A 9,673-nucleotide genomic window follows, 5' to 3' on the forward strand; every position below is an offset into this window, starting at 1 on the left:
GAGGACTACTGAGAACTCAAGAACAATGACAATGGGTTTTTGATCCTACTGCACGTACTGGCTTTGTGGGAGCCTAGGCAGTTTGGATGCTCACCTTACTAGACCTGGATGGAGGTGGGTGGTCCTTGGACTTCCCACAGGGCAGGAAATCCTGATTGCTCTTTGGGCTGACGAGGGAGGGGGGACTTAATTGGGGGAGGGGGAGGGAAATGGGAGGCGGTGGCAGGGAAGAGACAGAAATCTTTAATAAATAAATAAATTAAAAAACAAAGAAAGACCAAGCATCTGCTGACTCATTATCAGAGGTCTACTTAGTTATGGTTCACAGAGAGAGGACATTCACATTGTTTGGGACAAGCCCACAGTCTTTACTAAGTCGGTTCCCCTCAGAGACAACAACGCTTGCGCAAACACCAGCCCTCAGGGCAGCTTGCTTCCCTGCTTCACCCACAGACTGATGGGCAGGACACCAAAGGAATTCTGGGAAGAACCTTGTGGATGCAAACAGCAGGAGCAGACTTGGCACGTGAGTGCCAGGTGTGCGCTACACACGCAGGTGAACAGGATACAGCATAACCTCTCCTTCCACCTGAGCAAACGCCCCACCTACCACACACTCATCAGGATAAATCTAAACCATTCCAGACAATAGCCTTTATGAATTCAGTGCCATGGGGCCAAGACAGATGCTACATAGATGGATGTGTAGCCTTTGGCCATCCCTAAGAATTTAACAACTTTTCAATTCTTCCTTGATAAAAAGGGGAACTTGAGAATTGGCCCTTACCCTTTGGGAGGAGTGGATGAGGACTGGGTTGACAGGAGGGGGGAGAGGGGAGGCAGGGGGAGGGGTGAGAGGAAGAGCTGTGGTTGGAATGTAAAATAAAATTTTAAGAAAATTTAAAAAACCATAAAAAGAGGAATTCTTGGAATTTTAATAATATAACAATTAGTAAATCAAGTGTATTTGCTTAAAAGCATATTAACTGTGAATTCTCATCATTGTCCATGCATTGTGAGTCCAAATTACAGTATCTTTTATTTTAAGCAATGCTTTAATATATTTAAGTCTAACATTTTGGTACCAGTGACTGAATTTAGGATCCTGCACCTGCTACCACTAAGCCACAGCCTTGCTTTCGCAAATATAATTTATTTTCAGTTTACTGTAAAATAAAAAGATTTTTTTAAAAAAAAATCACAGGGCAAAGCCGGGTGATGATGGCGCACACCTTTAATCCCAGCACTCAGGAGACAGAGGCAGGTGGATCTCTGTGAGTTCGAGACCAACCTGGTCTACAAAGCTAGTTTCAGGACAGGCTCCAAAGCCATAGAGAAACCCTGTCTCGAAAAACAAAACAAAACAAAAAAAAAAATCACAGGGCAGGATAAAGGCCAAGATTTCATCTCTAACCAGCACCCATTTTCATGTCTAGTTCCACCGAGGCAGAAAATTAACTCCACGGGTGCACCTGACATTGAATGTTTTCTCTCTCTCTCTCTCTTTTTGAATAATAATTAACATTTCTTTGAGAATGTCCTATTGTAATCTGCAGGCCTGTCACAGGGGTACCCTGTCCCTTTAAGAGACAAGCCCCGCCCACTTCCAATCTGCCCCCTTCCCCACCTGGAGCTTCCTGCAGCTCTCCAGCCTTCTCCCCTTTCTCCCTTCTTTCTTTCTCTCTTCCATCCCCTCCTCTCCCCCCCTTCTCTCCCTAACTCCTTACTCCTGCGCTGTTGATGCGGACATCCCATTGGGGCAGGGCGCTCAGTTGTCTCTGATCTTCCGCTAGTGGATCAGGTGTGTCAGTTGTCAGCACGGAAAAGGGAAACTTCTCTGGTTTGGGTTGAACCACGCTCTGATCTATGGGTCATTGGTGTAGAAGGAGCTGCAGCTGCGTTCCTGCCTTTCGGCCCCCAGCTCCCAGCTAGCTTTACCCGAAATAACAACACAAAAATTGTATTCTTTTAAACATTAGTTCTAGCCTCTTAATGGCTAATTCTCACATCTTGCCTTAACCCATATTTAGTAATCTGTGTAGCACCAGTCTTACCGGGAAAGATTCAGCATGTCTGAAGTGGCAGCTTGCTTCTTCGTGTCTGCTCTGCAGAGGAGCAGCGTGGCGGCTGAGCTCACTTCCTCTTCCTCCCAGCAGTCTGTGCTGTTTGCTCCACCCACCTATGTTCTAACCTATCAGGGCAAGTAGTTTCTTTATTAATCACATTGGGAGCTGTTTCAAGACTGTATCTATGTAACAGAATAATAGTATTGGGTTCTCCTCTAGAGCCTATGACCTATCCGGCCACAGGGGTATTAAGGAATAGGAATTTCCTAAGTTTTGTAGTGTGATATTGCAGCATTCTCTAAATTTTTCTTTTACAAAGAGGAAATTCTGAACTTGAAATAATTCTCTGATGCAGTATTTTCTAAGTGTCCTGGAGATTGTTTCTCCCTTTGGAAAGAAACAATTAGAAGTTTTTTTCTAGGTCAGTATAATAAGAACAGAAAGCATCTCCAACTCCAAAGGTATGCTGTGATATTCATGTCTCCCTCCTTTTTACACACACACACACACACACACACACACACACAAAACAAAACAAAACCTTACTTTATTCCAGGTTTAAAAAATTATGTCTGTTAGCCAGGCAGTGGTGGTGCATGGTTTTAATCCCAGCACCTGGGAGGCAGAGGCAGGTGGATCTCTGTGATTTAGGCCAGTCTCATTTACAAAAGCTAGTTCCAGGACAGCTAGGACTGTTACACAGAGAAGTCCTGTCTCACAAACAAACAAACAAACAAACAAAAAACCATGTCTGTTTTAGGTAAGAGCATTGGGTTGCTCAGTTCTTTGCCACCATCAGAGTGTGTACAAACCAGCGCACTCTAGGCTTAGCTCCTAACTGAAGGCATGCCAAACTGATGAGGAGAACCAGTGAAAGCCATAGACTCTCTTACATCTTTGGTAATAAATTGAATCCATTTGTGCCTACTGATTCCCCACAAGCCCACTTTATAGAAACACAACAAGCTCACTCTTCTGTATAGCTCAGAAACTTCAGGGCCAGTTGATAGGAGGGAAAGAGGCTGTGTCCTCACTTACAGAAATGGAACCTTGGAGCTTGGGCTATCGCTGAAATTCTTTGTAAAACCAAAGGGGCATTTCTCAGAATTCCTTGAAGCTAACTAAGTGTTGCTGCAAATCAAATGTGTGACCCAAGAAATCCAAGCGGGAAATCTGTGTAACTACAAGAAAGTGTTCCGTAAGAGGCATACCCTTCTCCTTCCAATTGTTTTGTTCCTTGAGAGTTTCAGTGAAGAAATCCTGTCTGAGCAAGAGTTGCCATGTTGGATTATGGGATAAATTTAAGAACGTCCACCATCATATTTTTCAAAGCAGAGTGAGAGACGGGTCAAGAGAGAAAGTGCATGGTAGTTGACACCTAGGAGTGGCCAGCCTGGCATTTTGTAGAAAAGAGAAAAAAAAAAGAGAAACGAATTGCTATTTTGTTTAAACCCATTATTTGGAAGCTTCTTTCATGGCCACACAAGATGAGACACAAGGAAGATGTACGAGATAGATTTATTATCAAAAGAACTGTTCTTTCCTCAGCAGAATTTAAAGGACACACTTCAATGTCGCTCCTCAAATATTAGGAATTTCCCTCTGCAGAGTTTCATTTCTATCATAACTTTCTTTTTTAATCTTCTTCCCCACGTGGAGAGTCCAGAAATTTGACAGTCATTATCGACTAATGCCCTATAACCTAATGTGATTAAGATATGAAGTCATGCTTTTTATCAGAATAATATTTAGGGCCGGCTATTCCAGGAATGCTTAGCAGAATTTAGGCATTACGTCGGCTTCTAATGTAATCAATTAGTAAATCAAGTGCCTCTGATTAAAGGTATATTGAATGAAAAGGAGATAGGCATGGGTTCAGCACAGCTCTGGAGCCACTGCATCAGCATCCCGTCTCGGGGACCCCAGAGTGAGCTCACTGGGTACGGTCATCCGCTCACGCATGTGCGCAGTGAATGTTTGTTGACTACACATTTACCAGGCACTGTTCTAGACAGTGGGGATCAGGACTGTCAAGGTTACTGTTCCCATTGATCTCACTTCTAGTAGGAACACGGACAGTAAACACAGAGACTAGAAAGGAAAACAAGAAAAGCAAAGTAAACCCAGCATTCAGTATACCCAAAAGGAAATAAAATTTTAAGAAGAGCTAATTTTAAAAAAAAGAAGAAGAGAAGAGCTAATTTAAAAAAAAAAGAATGGGGCTAGCAAGAAACCTGGCACTAGAGAAATTCTCAGGAATCCACAAGGATGACCCCAGCTAGGGGCCTAAGCAATAGTGGAGAAGGTGCCCGAACTGACCTTGCCCTTTAGTCAGACTGATGATTATCTTAAATGTCACCATAGAATCTTCATCCAGCAACTGATGGAAGCAGAGGCAGAGACCACAGCGGAGCACTGGACTGAGCTCCCAACGTCCAGTTGAAGAGTGGGAGGAGTGAGAATATGAGCAAAGAGGTCAGGACCATGATGGGGACACCCCTGAAACAGCTCACCTGAGCTAATGGGAGCTCACCAACTCCAGCTGGACTGGGAAGAAACCAGCATAGGGCCAAGCTAGACTCTCTGAGTGTGGGTGACAGTTGTGTGGCTGGGGCAGACTGCGGGGTCACTGGCAGTGGGACCAGGATTTGTCCCTGTTGCTTGTACTGGCTTTTTTGGAACCCATTCTCTTTGGATGGATACCACGCTCAGCCTGGACATAACAGGGAGGGTCTTGGTTCTTTCTCGGAGCAATGTGCCTTGGCCTCTCTGCGGAGTGGATGGAGGGGTGAGGGATTAGGAATTGGGATTAGTATGTAAAATGGGAATAAAAAAAAGTTTGTTTTCTTTTAAAAAAAAAAAAGGTTTTGAGGGGGACTTGTTAAAACAAAGGGCAACTTATTGAACGTAGAGACTTTGAGACTTTGAGCTGAGAACTGAGTCAGGAGAAGGTTACAGAGTCACAGATTTGGGAGCAAAGGGGGTTTCAAGTAGAAGGGACACCCGTGTAGACATCTAGATTAGAATTAAATGGGACACGTCTCAGGATTATACATTCAGGACTATACCTAAGCAATGTGTGCCTGGAGCTGGACAGAAAGGTGCGACCTGAGGTTAGATGGACAAGGCCAGCTCACAGGACTGGTGCGCTATAATCCACAGCAGACCAGGGACAGCTTATCCAGGCTTTCAAGAACAAGTTTTCAAGCATTTGGTAACCCTGATGCTAAAAACTGTAACTTTAAAATGAATCCCATAAACTCACAATTGAATAAAGTATGCATATCAAAACTATGACACCCAACCCCTTCCTCCCTAACCTCACTGTTTTCTCACAATCCACGCGCATGAGGTTATGAGTATGGGACAGGAACTACACAATGTGCCCCTGAACGTCACTGCTCACCCATTCCACTGCTCACATCCAGAGGCCGCAGACTCTGAGAGCCAGATGGTAAGGTCAGACAAGAATCCATTTCACGTACGTTCAGAGGATGCGATTACATCATTCATGGACCTTGGGTGCGAAAAGGGCTCCCAAAGCACCCAGGCCTGTCAGTCATCTGATTTTACAGTCTTGAGGAATCTTCTGTTCTACACGGTTCACGTTTCTTCAACTCTTAGCCAGCATTTCTTTGCCAGGAGTACTCTTGACAATAACGCTTAAATAAATGTAGACACACTCTTTTATTTTTCTTTTGCTGTGTTCAAAGGAATAAGAAGCAGGACCTCCTAAGGAAGAGAATTCAAGAGGCTATGAGGGTTGTGTATCCGTATGTAGATACCGTCCTTAAGAATCATACATATCCTTTGACCCCAGCTAAGACTCCTAGCAATAATGGAGAGGGTGTCTGAACTGGCCTTCTCTTGTAATCAGATTGGTGACTACCCTAATTGTCATCATAGAGCCGTCATCCAGTATCTGATGGAAGCAGATGCAGAGATCCACAGCCAAGCTCTGGGCCAAGCTCCTGGAGTCCAATCAAAGATAGGGAGGAGGGATTACATGAACAAGGAGGGGCCAAGATTATGATGGGGAAACCCAGAGAGACAGTTGACCCAAGCTAGTGGGAGCACATGGACTCTGAACTGACAGTTGGGGAGCCTGCATGGGACCTAACTAAGCCCTCTGAATATGGGTGTCAGTTGTGCAGCTTGATCTTTCTGTGGGGCCCATGGCAGTGGAACCAGCATTTATCCTGGGTGCATGAACTGGCTTCTTGGAGCCCATTCTCTATGTTGCGATAAGTTTCTCAGCCTTGATGTGGGGGGGGGGGCGGGGCACTTGGTCCTGACTCAACTTGATGTGCCAGACTTTGTTGACTCCCCATGGGAGGAGGGGAGGAAGGGAGAACTGTGGTTAGTATGTAAAATGAATTTAAAATATTTTAAAAGAATCCTGTCCTGCCATGCAGTGGTGGCACATGTCTTTAATCCCAGGACTTGAGAGGCAGAGACAGACAGATCTCTGAGTTCAAGGCCATCCTGGTCTACAGAGTGAGTTCCAGGACAGGCTCCAAAGCTGCAGAGAAACCCTGCCTCAAATATATATATATCCTTAGAGGAACAGAATGGAGAGAATGAATAGATATTAAAGAGGATTTATTAGACAGACTTACACTGTGTGGTTTGGGTAGTCCAACGATGGAGATGTCACACTAGAGAAGACAAGAAGCTGGTAACTTCTCAACCCACAAGGCAGGGTGCCCCAGCAATTCCAGCATAGTACTGAAAAGAATAGAGGGTGCAAGGAGGGCCGCTGGTCTTCAGTCCATGTTGGAAACCTATAGAATCTGGGCTCTAATGTCAACAAAGTTATACAGAACAAAGCATGTGAACCTGCCGGTGAGAATGAAGGCAAAGCTTCCTCTGTGTTCTTCTATCTAGGCTGCCACTGGAAAACAGCACCAAGACCTAAGGTAGGTTCTTCTCACTTCAAATCATCTGATCCACAAAACTCCCTCACAGGGGTGCCCAAGGTCTTGCCTTTTAGTTGACCTCAGATACAGTTACATTGACAACTAAGTCTAAATATCACAGCCCGCAGAGCCAAATGCATTGTGCCAGTCAAGTGTTTCAAGCATCAGATGGAGACATTGAGCAAAATAAAGTCACTGGCAACTGTATCGCTTGTGAGTGCTCCTGAGTATCAGAACCAAGAGGAGACTGGAAAAACAGGTAATAGATGAATGGATAGGAGGGAGGGAGGGAGGGAGGGGCAGAGGGGGAAGATGAGTTGACAGACATTATATTTTGGGGATTACTTCACTCAGCCTCAAGTTCTAAAACCTGGAGATCCAGGAACAGGTGAAGTAGAATAATGTCGAAAAAAATTATTAGCTAGTGATTTCGTGACTTACTTCAAGTGCTGCTGTAGTATGCATTTCCAAGCATGAATTCACCTGCTACCTGGAACAAAAAGACCTGGAGAAACAGTTGAAACCATGGGCTGTTGCCCTTAGCAACCTGACCACAAACACTTACACCTGTGCACTAATAATATATGCCTTCAAAAACAGAAGGCTGACTGCCGGGTGTGCTTCCGTAAAATCTCACTTGCTTGTTCACCCCACCTTGTGGTTTGAGAGTATAACACAAGAATGGAAACTGAGCGAGGAGCAAGGGCTTTCAGGAACTATCTTGACTTGGATCTATGGCATGGCGAACACATTTCCTCTCTTCTAGTTCCATCGATGTTGGGGTGCTATTCCAGAAAGATTCCTGCAGCACGAATTCTTGTCTCAGCCCCAGTCTGGGGGCAAGAGGCAGAAAGTGAGAAAACAGCTGAGCAGAGACGGAATCCTCCCTGTCTGTCCTCTTCAGAATGAATGGGTCCCAACACAGGGAAAGTAATGCCATACTCAATCTACAATTCAGATGTTAAAGTCATCCAGAAACGCCCTTAGAGACAAGTGCTAAAAACATTTAGCTGGATCTCTGGGCACTCTCACTCAGTCAAGTTGACACATAAATTTAACCATCAAAACTAGGACCTTTGGTAAAGGGTAAACATTGGCGGGGTGAGAAATAAACGGGGTGAAACTAGTCATAAGGTCGCGGGATGGGTAGACTTCCTTTTTGGATGACAAACCTTTTTTGTTTGTTTGTTTGTTTTACGAGTATAATTGCGGCTTAATAAAGACATTGAACCGATGTTGCAGGTATAAGCATGGGGTTAAGAGAAAGAAAGATTTGACGGGGCATCCCACGTAGGGCTGTGTGCTTCAGGGTCTCTCCATCTCTCTGTAGTCCCAGCCTGCTGGCCTACACTTGTCCCATCTGTTGCAGCATGGAAGCGTCTCTGATGGCGGCTGAACAAGGCACCGATGTAGGAGTACGGCAGAATGTCATTCAGAGTCATTTTATCACTACATTTTTTTTCTTTCTTTAGACCAATATTGTGTGGTTGTCCCCTGGGTCCCAGGGCTGCCTGTAACAGTGGCAGGTATGGGTTACATCCTGTGGACTGGGCTTGAAGTCACATCAGTGATTGGTTGGTTACAGACTTAGGTTTCTGACCACTCCCTAGGCCCAGCAGGACAAGCATCTCAGTATCAACTTACCCATTTCCCCTCTGTCAAAACCACCAGGGTTCCCGACCTTCCAGGACAAATACCCACTTCTTACCAGAAAAGGTCCCATCTTCACTGCCTTCCCACGAGGTGCACCTCGGGTGAGGCAGTCCCATCCTTGGCATAGGAAACGGGGTTTGTTGAGAGAACAAGGTCCCGGGTCTTGTTTGAGGGGGCATGGGATGAAGCTCCAGAACCCGAATATTAAACGCACCCCAGTGTTTGGGAAGATGATGGCTCGGTGGATAAAGTTCTTGCAGCTCAAATATTCAGACTTGAGTTCAGATTAGCAAAAGTAAAATAAAATAAAAGCCAGTCATGGTAGTGATGGGAAGGGAAGAGGGGGATATTTAGAGCTCAATGGCCAAAGAGTCTCGCCAAATGGATGAGCTACTGGTTCAGTGAGAGACACTGGGTCAAAAAATAAGGTGACACGTGACTGAGGAGGAACGTGTTCAGTATTGGGCTATCACCCTCTGACTTCCGGACATGCACGCAGACGAGGAAACGTGTGCACACGTGCACCACACACACAGATAGAACACCTCGGATATCACTACTGTGGCCATCGTGGGGAACTGGGGGACACACACCTGATTACAGAGCAGAGTTAACAGACTTGAACCGAATGAAGAGGAATGAATTCCGCTGCAGATTTTCAACACATCCCTGCTGCAGTTCGACAAACGACCAGCAGGTGGCAAGCGATCCACATATCCCGAAACAGAAGCCAAGCAGGTCCCCAAATGTTCAGCGGAGAAACTATTCCAGTCACAGACGGTCTTGTTTCCCCAGTTAGGCTGTGGGCAACAGCGGTGTTTCATTCCGTTGCATGTTAATCAAGATGCACCAAAGTCCCAAAGTTTGCCCAAGTCCCTAACAGTAATCCTTGTCTCTGAGATGCTGAGGGTTAGCAAGGTCCATAATTTGAGCATCGGCAGGTTGAGGACAACATCATCATTTACCCATGAAGGTTATTTTAGAGGAAAGATGAGAGAGAGAGAGAGAGAGAGAGAGAGAGAGAGAGAGAGAGGG

General features: G+C 45.3%; 1 long non-coding RNA gene across 3 annotated transcripts; it reads right to left on the reverse strand.

Moving 5' to 3' along the window:
- Window positions 1–2,663: 2,663 nt before the first annotated feature.
- On the reverse strand, window positions 2,664–9,347 carry LOC126503858 (uncharacterized). Of its 3 annotated transcripts, none has more exons than XR_007592426.1 (4): window positions 7,427–7,759; window positions 6,686–6,794; window positions 5,473–5,798; window positions 2,664–4,835 (listed from the first exon to the last, which is right to left on the reverse strand). It is a non-coding gene; the product is annotated as an uncharacterized lncRNA (long non-coding RNA). The 3 variants fall into 3 exon arrangements; XR_007592427.1 differs by lacking the exon at window positions 2,664–4,835 and adding an exon at window positions 9,232–9,347 and having other exon boundaries at window positions 4,923–5,798; window positions 7,427–8,912; XR_007592425.1 differs by lacking the exon at window positions 2,664–4,835 and adding an exon at window positions 8,694–8,802 and having other exon boundaries at window positions 4,923–5,798; window positions 7,427–7,490.
- Window positions 9,348–9,673: the final 326 nt, after the last annotated feature.

This window comes from Alexandromys fortis, unplaced genomic scaffold, assembly GCF_014885135.2.
Source record: "Alexandromys fortis isolate MF-2015 unplaced genomic scaffold, M_Fortis_MF-2015_v1.1 scaffold_50, whole genome shotgun sequence".
Taxonomy (NCBI): Eukaryota; Metazoa; Chordata; class Mammalia; order Rodentia; family Cricetidae; genus Alexandromys; species Alexandromys fortis.